At 24.7% G+C, this 11,405-nt stretch overlaps 1 protein-coding gene across 1 annotated transcript in view; it reads left to right on the top strand.

The window, feature by feature from the left end:
- The first annotated feature begins 2,745 nt into the window (after positions 1-2,745).
- Positions 2,746-11,405, top strand: part of LOC129613045 (uncharacterized) — a 155,657-nt gene continuing 146,997 nt past the window's right edge. Inside the window, exon 1 of the mRNA XM_055526939.1 lies at positions 2,746-2,929. The gene's annotated coding sequence lies outside the window, so the exon portion shown is untranslated. The remainder of the gene's footprint in view (positions 2,930-11,405) is intronic.

Raw genomic sequence — 11,405 nt, 5'->3', positions numbered from 1 at the left:
TTTCTACATTATTGTATACGTTAAGCTGAATATTTTCATAGGGTACTTATAATGCTGTATCCATTTAGATTTTTTCAAATGCTACTGCAACGTATGAAAGGTTAGATGATGAACGAAAAACAAAACCAAAAAATTTCTTGTATAGGGAAAGAAACATAAAAAAAAATGCAAAAAAAAAATAACAAAAATTCCGTTTTCGAGCAAAAATTTTCTATTTGGAATTTTCAGTATTTGACCGTACGTCGAGGAAATTAGACGTTAATAACGGTATATAACGGTTTTTATGATTTTTATATAAACATTTTTTATTGCAAAAAAAAAATAATAATAATTTATTTTCTTAGTTTTCCTAAATTTTTTTTTCTCATTTTCACCTCATATTATTATTAAAAATAATGTTATTGTTATGTTTTAACTAAAAGAAAAAGTAAGAGGAAGAAAATTAAAAAAAAAAAATAATTTCTCTCATTAATTTTTTACACCTGATTTTATGTTGGTTTGGTTTCTTATTTGTAAAATTGTAGCAAAAGTGATAGGAATTTAAATATGAAAATTAAATTAAATAATTATTTATTTTTTAAAAAAGCAGTAAATTATAATATAATAAAAGTTCGTAACATGTTTTAAAAATAATTCTATAATTACCTACTTCCGGTGTACTTTTTAATAATTAAATATATATTAGAATAAGAGACAATGAAAAGGACTAAAGTAAAAACCTTGAAAATTCTAAAAACTAAGATACAATAAAATAAAGCCGCAGAGACTCAAAACATTATAACACGGAAAATATTTAAAAAAAAAAAACGCAATGATTTAAAATAATAAATTAACAAAGAGCGTCATTAAATGAAATTCGCTTATCTAATTGGAAAATAATTTTGCTAATAATTTAAACTTTATAAATACATATATATACATACTAACATATATATTTTATTTTCTTCTGATAATAATTTTCCAGTCACGGTCATTAAGAATTTATTTACTTTTTATTTTTCCTTTTCTTTTGATTGCAAATTTACTCTTGATTGCTGCTGGTAAACGCAAATTCATTGCATAAATAACGAGAAAAAAAAAACCAATTCACATCCAATTACGTTGATTATTTATGATTAAATATTGGCTATAATAATAAATAAAATAAAAATTAAAGTCGATATTCAAAAGTAAATATAAATTTAATAAAGAGAGAGAGAGAGAGAGAGAGAGAGAGAGAGAGAAAATTAAAAGAAGAAACTGAAAGAAAACAAATTTAAACTTAACAAAAATTATATTTTAAATATAAAAATTAAAAGAAAAAAAAATAAATTCTAAACGAATGATTCTATATTGAATATCATCATCATAATCATATGACCATCATCATTTGTTTCTTCTTATACTTACACCCAATATATAAATTTATTATCATCATTATTATCATTATCGTTATTATTATGACGATTATTACACACATATATTCCAATAAAATATATTGGAGAACATGAAAAATGCATTTACAATTAATTTTTTTTTTCTTACCAAAATTTTCGATTACAAAAGAAGAGAAACAACAACAGAGGAGACATTAAAGCACTTGTACATATTATACGTTCTTAATTTAGTCCTCTATATGAACTACTTACAATAATTTTTAAATGAAAAATTAAAATTGCTTGTGAAATAAAGAAGAAACGGGTAGGCTGGCCAGAAACTCTTTTTATAATATATTTTTGTATATTGTAATACAAAAGGATTATAATCTGTAAATAATAAGAAAATAATAATATATTTGTGGCGTTAATTGTTTATACTAAAAAAGATAAAGAAAGAGGAAAAAGAGAAAAAAAAACAAAATTATTTATTTTTATTGCATACTTTGCTCAGTTCTGATAAGATTTTCTATACTCTCTTATCTTATATATTAACTTCGTTTTTTTTTGTTTCATAGCCGATTATTTTTAAAAAAAAAAACGAAAATTTATAATGAAAAAGGCTTAATAAAAATATGCAAAAAAAAATATTTTCTGCAGTCTTATAATACACACAATTAATATATAGTATGAAAGGCAGAACATAATATTGTATATTTGTTTATTCGTATAATTATATTATAAAGGTATATCAGCGTGTAAACTTACTTACGATATGCGTATACTGTACATTGTATGATTAAGCGGTATTTTGTTTCGTGATTCTTTTTCCCCGATAACTTAAGAATGAAAAATAAATAACTTTAAGAAAATGTACACCAGCTGTATAAGAAATGAAATTAAGAATTGAGAATAAAATTTAAAAAAAATGAAGAGAAAATATTTGTGAATTGAAAAAAGAAAAAAAAATTAAATAAAAATTATTATTTTTAAAATGTGATCAAAAGATGACCAACAGATAAAAAAATAAAAAATAAAAACAAATAAAAAAATTTTAAAATAGTAAAGAATAAGAAATTTATTTAGAGAGAGAAGAGTGAAGAGCGAAGAGATTATAATTATTATGCAAATAAATGTCAAAAAAAAAAAAACTTTTTTTTTTCTTTTCTCTTAAAACAAATTAATTTATTTATTTCCCTTTTTTTTTTCGTTCTCGTATTTTGTTATTATTTTTATTATTAAATATTTAATTAAGTGTATTTATTATTGGAAATTAATTGAGATTGAGAATTTAATTTAAATTAATTTTTTTTTTGTATTTTTTTATTGTCATAATTTTTCTCTTTAGAATTTTATTTTATTTCAGTTGTAATATAAAATAAATAATTTTTAGTGATTTAAAAAAAAAGAAAGAGAAAAAAAGAAAATACTTGAAATGAAATATTAAAAATTAAAATTTATTTTAAATAAATATTAATAATAAACGGATTAAATTAAAAATAAAAGGAGGAGGAAGGGTCGTCCCAAAAGAAAACAAAAAACAAAGTAGAATGATTCAATCATCATATTTTAAGGTAAGCATATTTTATTGTCAGACAAATTGTTTTTAGTATACACGTATTATAAATTTAAAACATGCTTTTAAGAATTTAGACTAATTTATTACGTCCTATTCAAAGCTGTATAACAATCTGAGCGCACAATACTTCTAGATTTAGTTTATTTATACTCTAACTACAGTAGTTTATAAATAGCGAGAAATTGAGTGGGGTATACTTAAGTACATATTATCTAGCGTAACAATTTTATCTGTGAACCGAACTGTGTCGAATCTTCAATTTTTGAATGTGTCTTCATTCAGTTTGTATTCCTAATTAAGAGAGTTTTCATACATAATAATATATAAAACGGATTTCGACATTTAAACTACTATCAACTATAACCGAGTTTTGAATGAATGATCGATTTTTCAAACTGCATACTTATGTACGTATATATATTTGAAAATATTCTTACACTGTAATCGAAATTGAAATATTCTATCGTTTTATTTGTCATTTTTAATTTATGTTACTTTTTAAGTTCCCATGCTAAGTTCCCATATAGGTATAAATAGGTGGCTTCGCTTTAAAATGTTCAATTTTAAGTCCATCGAACATTTTATTCTCCTTCAGTCAAAAAATTTTATCGAATATTTATTTGTTTCGTAATATAAATTTTAAAGATTCTTAAGTATGTTGCTTCGAAATTCAAACAGTTTCCTCAATTTTGAGAAGCCATCAAAATTGAGGAAACTGTTTGAAAAAATTCTTTAAATAAATTTTACACCTCAATTTTTAAATCGAATATAGTATTTGTTTAAGTGAGCAATCTATAGTGTCTTAGAATAAACCTAAAGTTTCTTTTTGAAATTAAAAGATATTAATAAGAAAAAAGACCTTGTAACCAAGATAGGTTGCTTGCTGTTCGAAATTTAGCAAGCGCATTTGATCAAAAATGAAAAACTAATTTGACGAGAGTGAAGAATTAATAATTTTCTTGTACCGTTAATAATACTCTAAAAATGAATCAAAAATAAACTAGAAATTTTGATTTTGCCGAAAAAAGTATTATATATTTAATTATAAAAATTTCGAAATATATGTATAACAAAATCATATACTTTGTATGTGACCTCCAAACCTTCAATAACTATCTTGTATAGTGTTATCTATTTGAATTATAAACATTTGAATTATTTTCTAAAAATTTCAACGTTTTCTAATATTATTCTTTATTTTTTAATTCTGACTATAGAAGAATATTAAAGTATGAATTATGTCATAAAAAGAATCTAGGTCACAAAAATATTATAGGAGAATTGCACAAGAATTTGATAAGAATACATGCATTCATTTTAATACAAATATAAAGAAAGAATTTTTAATTCATAATTTGATTGAATAATTCAATAACTCGGAAAACTAGAATAAAATAAAAAAAAAAGGAAATTATCAAATTTTATAATTTAAAAAATTTTCTAATTTTAAAATCACAGAACACGAAATAAGCGCCTTAGTTTTTGTTTTAGTATATGGTTAGAATTTAAAACAATTTTTTCTATTCAACAAACTTATATAATGTAGTATGTTTATTTATTATACTGAACAGCTATAAATTACTGAATTATGGAATTTTCAAACACTGATGCTTTAGATTTTGAATATTGAAAAGTATTCGAAACGCAAAAAGTTATATTCCACTATGTTTCAATATCACAAAGGCGTCCCAACAAAAATTGTAAACGTAATTAAGGCCATGTATGATAACGCGCAGTCCAGAATACTACACGGCGGCCAGCTAAGCACACCTATTGAAATAAAATCAGGAGTCAGACAGGGATGCCCTCTCTCGCCATTCCTCTTCGTGGTGGTTCTCGACGATGTAATGCGTAGAGTTAATACAACAGCAAGGGGTATTAGATGGAACCTGACCAGCAGATTGGAAGATTTAGACTACGCCGATGATATCTGCCTCTTGGCACATACACACGCAGATATGCAAGAAAAAATTAAGGTGCTAGAAGAAGAAGCTGCCAAAATCGGACTTAAGATCAACGCCAACAAGACGAAATGCCTTAAAGTAAATACAAAATCAAATACACCTCTCCAACTACAAAGCAGTACAATAGAAGATGTGCCACAATTCAATTACTTGGGCAGTATCGTAGCAAATGATGGAGGTACAAAACAAGACATTGAACACAGATTGTCTAAGGCAAGATCAACATTTAAAGCACAAAAGTCAAAATATTCAACGCCTGTGTAAAATCAACACTACTATATGGTTGTGAAACATGGCATATAGACGCAAGCTATATCAATAAAATACAAGTATACATAAATAAGTGTCTAAGAATAATATGCAAAGTATTCTGGCCCATAATTATAACAAATGGAGAACTCTGGGCGATTACAGAACAGAAACCTATATGCACAACAATAAAAGAAAGAAAATGGAGATGGTTAGGCCACACTCTGCGGAAAACAAACAACACAATATCGAAGCAAGCTCTAGAATGGAATCCGCAGGGAAAAAGAAGAGTGGGTAGACCTCGAAACACATGGCGTAGAACAATATTAAAAGAAGTTGAATCAAGCGGAAAGACATGGTCAGAAGTAAAATACCTAGCACAAAACAGAGTAAGATTTAGAGGTTATGTGGAAGCCCTATGTTCCCAACGGGAATGAAGAAAGGATAAAAAAAAAAAAAAAAAAAAAAAAAGTTTTCAATCAAATCAAAATTGGAAATTTGCTTGTAGAATTTGTTTTTAAAAACCAACTATAGTTTTGGACCTTGGTTATAATTGAGGTGAAAGGAAGAAATCCTTCGGCACCATAGCGATGTAAATGGCATAAGTGTACCCTTTGGGGCGCAACCTAACCTAACCTAACTGCAGAGTAAAATAACGAAATAAAGTGTTTTAAAATTGTTATAGTTTTGAATGTAGGCTTCTTTTACTTTTATATATACTTTTTGTGATATAAAACGTTATGCTTAAGTTTCGTATTAAGTGCTAAAGCATTCTATTTTTGATTTAATTTAAAAGATTTTAATTACCATTAATTTTACATTAAAATAGTTGAAATTTTACTTATTAATATACAAATACTTAAAATATGGATTTTATCCTTGAAATATTAATTATATTTTATTTTAAAATTTCTTAAGGATATATGTTTTCTTATTAATTCATACTAAAATTATTTTATTAGAATATTTTAATATAATGCATTAAATTTTAGCAAGATGCGGATTATTTTGAATTATCTATAAAAGCATTTACGTCTTATTTTACAGCAATTCGTAGAAAAATGGAGAAGTATTAATGATGATATTTTTAGTATAAATGAAATTAAACTCCTCTATATGGGTTCCTTTTGAAAATTCGATATTTATTATATGATGTTAATTATGTAGAAAATAGCGTCTTGACGTTAATATAAACTTACGTTCTCAGAATTTGAAAAATTAATTAACTTATTTTTAAATAACTTTTCATACAGAAACAGAATTATAATAAGAATATCTATACGAATGACAGTCTGCAAGGGCAACAAAACAAAAAGTTGAATGATGTCAATTATGATGTTTGACTTGATTAATTATTGTAAATGGAAAATATAATAGAAGTTGGTCGGGTCGGATTGTTTTTTTTTCTTTTCTGTATTGGTGGGCATATATTTCGCGAGGGGGGCAGAGCAGTTAAATAAATATTAACATGCTCTAAATTACTTATTACGTTAATGGTTATGCTCTGCTGGTGCTCCGTTCTGATGCGGTGTAGAAGATGTTTTTGGAAGCATATCGTTTCGCCGGATTTGAGGAGCTATCTGGAGCGCCTGTGGATGATCTGTTAAATTTTTCAATGGTCAAGTGACCTCTATATATTTAACGGGCAGAGGTGTGTTGTGGAGGAATGCCGATGGGCCTTCCACTGGTCTACCATTTTTATGTGGTAGTATTGAGGGCGCCACCTCCTCTCTCTAACTAACTAACTGACGATGACGTCAACGGTAAATAAAGATCAAAACAAAGTTTGGAAATATTAGCAATACCTGAAAAATGATTTTATTGTCGAAATTATGAAAAATGCTATTATTATCAAATTAACGTTATTTACATAACGGTTTTTATTAAAGCTATATTACTCCACAAAAAATACTTATTGTTGCGTGTTTTTCAAGGCAACTAAATTTGAAAACCACTGAAAAATTTAATAACCTGAGTAATTGTTATGTTTTTGCAATTCATTCCACATTTTAAAGAAGAATTAATTAATTAACTGATTATTTAAATCTTTCTTTTTTGATATAAATTATGAAATCTCAATGAAGTTGAAATAATTTTGCTTAAAGAATACAAAATTTTTTACAGTATTCAAAAAAATTTTCCTTATATCAACCATTATAGCTATAATTCTGTTTACAATGAAGATTTTCACAGCACCTGAATTCCTTTTACTTATATCCGATGTTATATCACAAATATTTACCGTACCATTTGCCATAAATTTAAAAGACCAAATTTTTAATTAAAATTTTATTTAAAATTAAAATTATATTGTATGTACACAAGTATAAATATAAAATAAAAATTGAATAAATATTATTATAATTTTAAAAAGCCACACACATAAAAGAAAAATATTTTAATTTATAAATTTAATTTACAGATTTTTATCTTATTGTAGTAATTGCTTAAGTTCAACATAAATAAATAATGATAAATGGGGGAAAAATATTATTTTTTGTTTTGTATTCTTATAGTTTTTTTTTTCCTTTATTATTTATTTTCGGTGTATATATTATAATAAGATAAAACCTGATAAAAACAATCGTATCGATACGCACCTCTCTATACAATAATTTTGCGTTTTAAATATAATTTTTACATGTTTGTATATAACTACATGTATACGTGTATATGTATATACATAAATGTAAAACAGAAATAAAAAGGAGAACAAAAATTTCAAATGCAATGTTTATTAATGAAATCTATCAGCGAAACCCCTTTAGCATCATATAGAACAATAACGGGACCTGGTATAACCTGTCGAAATACGAAATACAGTGAAATCTTAATTGAATTAATATTATTTTGAGGTTAAGCCGGAACGTTGGATGTAAAGTAATAAGGAAATTGTATTTTTAATGCACAATATTCTAAGTGAATAATATTTTAAAGATCGATCAAATTAACTTTTTACAGGGCTTTCCATTAATGAAATATTATTTGTTTTCTTAATAACTTAAATTGATTTAGAAAAATTCTCAATTCTATTTTTCGAATTTTAGTATTATACTTTAAAATTCCAGATATAGGAATAGATGTACAATATTTACTGGTAACTGTAGTCTTGGCTTATTATTGAAGTATTTTATTTAAATTTTCATTTTGCTTACATCTCTGGAAACCGTTTTTTGAAAAAATAACCCAAGTCCAACAAATGGAAGGGAGTAAGATTTGGACAAGATAGTGTTCTAAATTAAAAATTTTTAAATTGAAAACTTATATTAATTTAATCGTTAATTTTAAATTTGAATTTGTAATATTGAGGCTATGAGTTTGTATTTTTGTGCAAATTTCCTTTCATGTGCTTATTCATGGATTCATTTCCTTAATTACGGACTATTTACCGCTCAAATTTGAGTTAAATCTTTGAATACTATGCATTTTTTGAGTTATTGAGACGTTCAAGATAAATAATTATTATATGCGACTAAAGTATTAGAAATTCCGTGAAAGCTTGCAGTCTTAATGCGTTTTTGATACATTATTTATATAGATCCAATTTTTATTTTATTCTAACACTGCTGCATTTTTTCTAGTTTTGACTGTAAACACATATTTGATTCAAAAAAAAAAAAAAAAAAAAACTTATCTTGCACTGTAAACATTATAACTACTTTAATTCACAAATTCTAATCAAAAAAGTAACCTACATCTATATACCATATAAACATACAACAAAAGCTATCAACAATAAATAACAAAATAAAACAATAATAACAAAATATTTGATAACATCAAAATAATATTTATAAATGCACATATATTTTAAACTTGTGTAAATGTATGTATAACAATGTTATGATGTAAATGCATAAATATATATATAATATACATTTACTCGTATTATATATGCATATAATTTTAAAACAAATTGCTTTGGGCAAGATTAATCTGATAGCTTTATTTAAAGAATCTATTTAAAATGATGCATAATATTAGGCATTGTTATATATTTTTTTTTTATATTTATTATTACTTATTTTAATAAACTTTACACAAAAGTTCAAACCCAATTCAATTCAATAATAATAATAATTCAACTAATAATGTTATACATGTATAACATTACATAAATATATATATATTTACATATCAATACGTATGTATATAAATATGCGTTTTTTCATTTGCATAAGGGAATGATAGATGCAGAGATGGTTTTGTAAAGAAAAATTTCACTTTTCGAAAAGTACTATTTCAATTAAATTATTAGTTACATCTGTGCTAAATACTAAGATCTAATACGAATTAATATTTTGTGATTTTGAAAAGATTTAGGGCTCAGACAAACATGCAATTTTCGGTCTTACACTTGAATGTAGCTGTATAATCGCATGCAATTAAGCGATCAATTTGTATTTGTAAACAGGGGATGAAGAATTTTGTATGAAGGACAAATGTATCATACATAATATGTTAATTGATGCAAAGCTGGGAATTGGTTTGTTTCTGGCGAAAATTTTTCATGATGAAAACCTTCATTTAATGACGTTTTTTGAAGCATAATTCACTTACAACTCACTTATAAAGTAACTTTTAAACATTTTTGTTAAATTTTTTTAAAAATTTACGTAATCAGTTAATTTTTAGTACATTTGTATTGATGATTATTTCATTGCTGCTTTCTATAAATAAAAATAGTTTTCATAAATAAAGGAAGAGAAATTGGAAAAAACGAGATAGAGAATAGGTAAAATTCAACAATAATAATATTAGTTTTAACAATCTAAAATTTCAATATTGATTCAAGTTCTTTTAACCATTGTATACAAGTTAATGTCATTATTCTACACTACACTAAAACATACCTCTATATACATAAAAGTATTTGGAGAGATAAAAATATGTGGCTTATCAATTTGGTATGATGCAAGAAAAATCTTTATTATTTTTATGACTTTCTGTTGCAAGTTCTCTTTTATTTATGATATTGTTATATTAATATTATATATGGTTATAGTGTTATATTGTTAAATTTTTTTATATTATATTGTATATAAACTTTGTTTATAAAACATTTTCTTTTTGAAGATTAAAGAATTGACTACACAATTTATAAATTATACGGTATAACAAAAGTACAATGTATGAAACTGAATTGTAAATATCGTATTGTAGCACAAAATTAGATAAGAAAAAAAAAACTTGAAATAAAGGAGTTAAAATAACAGCTAGAAATAAAGGCGAAGACAATAATTATGTTGTCTTTAAAGAAAAATAAACGTATAGAAAAATTACAATAAAGTCATTATTTTCGCTTGCATATTACTTATATTAAATGAATCGTTTTGTTACACTGCAATATAAATTTTATACAGTATATTAGGAAAAATTCAAAATCGTTATAATTGTAAATTATGCGCAATGCTTTCTTTGAATCCGATATAACTGCAATATTGTTCCCAAATTCGATTCATTTTGTGTGGTGTAAACCGCACCTATTCGAAAAAATATGATTTTACTTACAAAAATTTATCAGAATAAGAAAAATTTCTCAATAAATTTTACTCAGTATATTGCCGCTAGCTTATTGGGAAGGTTATGAGGCCCTGGAAACTTTTTACTACTTTAAAATAGGAAAATTATCAAATGCTTAAAGTTTTTGTAAAATTTAATTTTTGCAGCACGCTAGAGGTACCAATTAAACGAAAAACCACAAAATATTATAGAAAAATGACTGACAAATTCAATTATAACAAGAACTTCAACCAAAATTTTCTATCTAGGTTAGTTTTTCTATTAATTGTGTCAATAATATTTGCTCTTCAAAACTTATTCTTAGCACTGTTAGCTTATTGAACAAAATTTAATTATATTATACGTAGACTGGTAGACATGTAATTTTATATCTGACTGTGTATAATGTCTATATTCTTTAAGTATTTACACACATATTATATTGTATTATTAACTTATTATATTATATACATATTTAAAGAAATAAAAAAAACAAAAACAACAAAATACTCATATCTTGAGAGAATATCTGGTTTAAGGGCATGTCTAATATTGTATCAAATTTCTCATTTTCTCCGCATAATAATATTAAATCAAAACAAGAAAATAAAAAAAATGAAAATTGTAAAAATAATAATAAAAAAAAAAAGAAATATAATGAAAAGAAGAAGACAGACTGAACAAAACGACTCCGACTCCCAATATTAACAAAAATATTTGTAAATTTATGGGGCTATAAAAATAAAACCATAATTC

The sequence above is a fragment of the Condylostylus longicornis genome, unplaced genomic scaffold (genome assembly GCF_029603195.1).
Source record: "Condylostylus longicornis isolate FDR11 unplaced genomic scaffold, ASM2960319v2 ptg000080l, whole genome shotgun sequence".
NCBI lineage: Eukaryota > Metazoa > Arthropoda > Insecta > Diptera > Dolichopodidae > Condylostylus > Condylostylus longicornis.
Note: the sequence above shows the minus strand (reverse complement) of the source record. Positions and strands in the feature narration are given on the sequence as shown.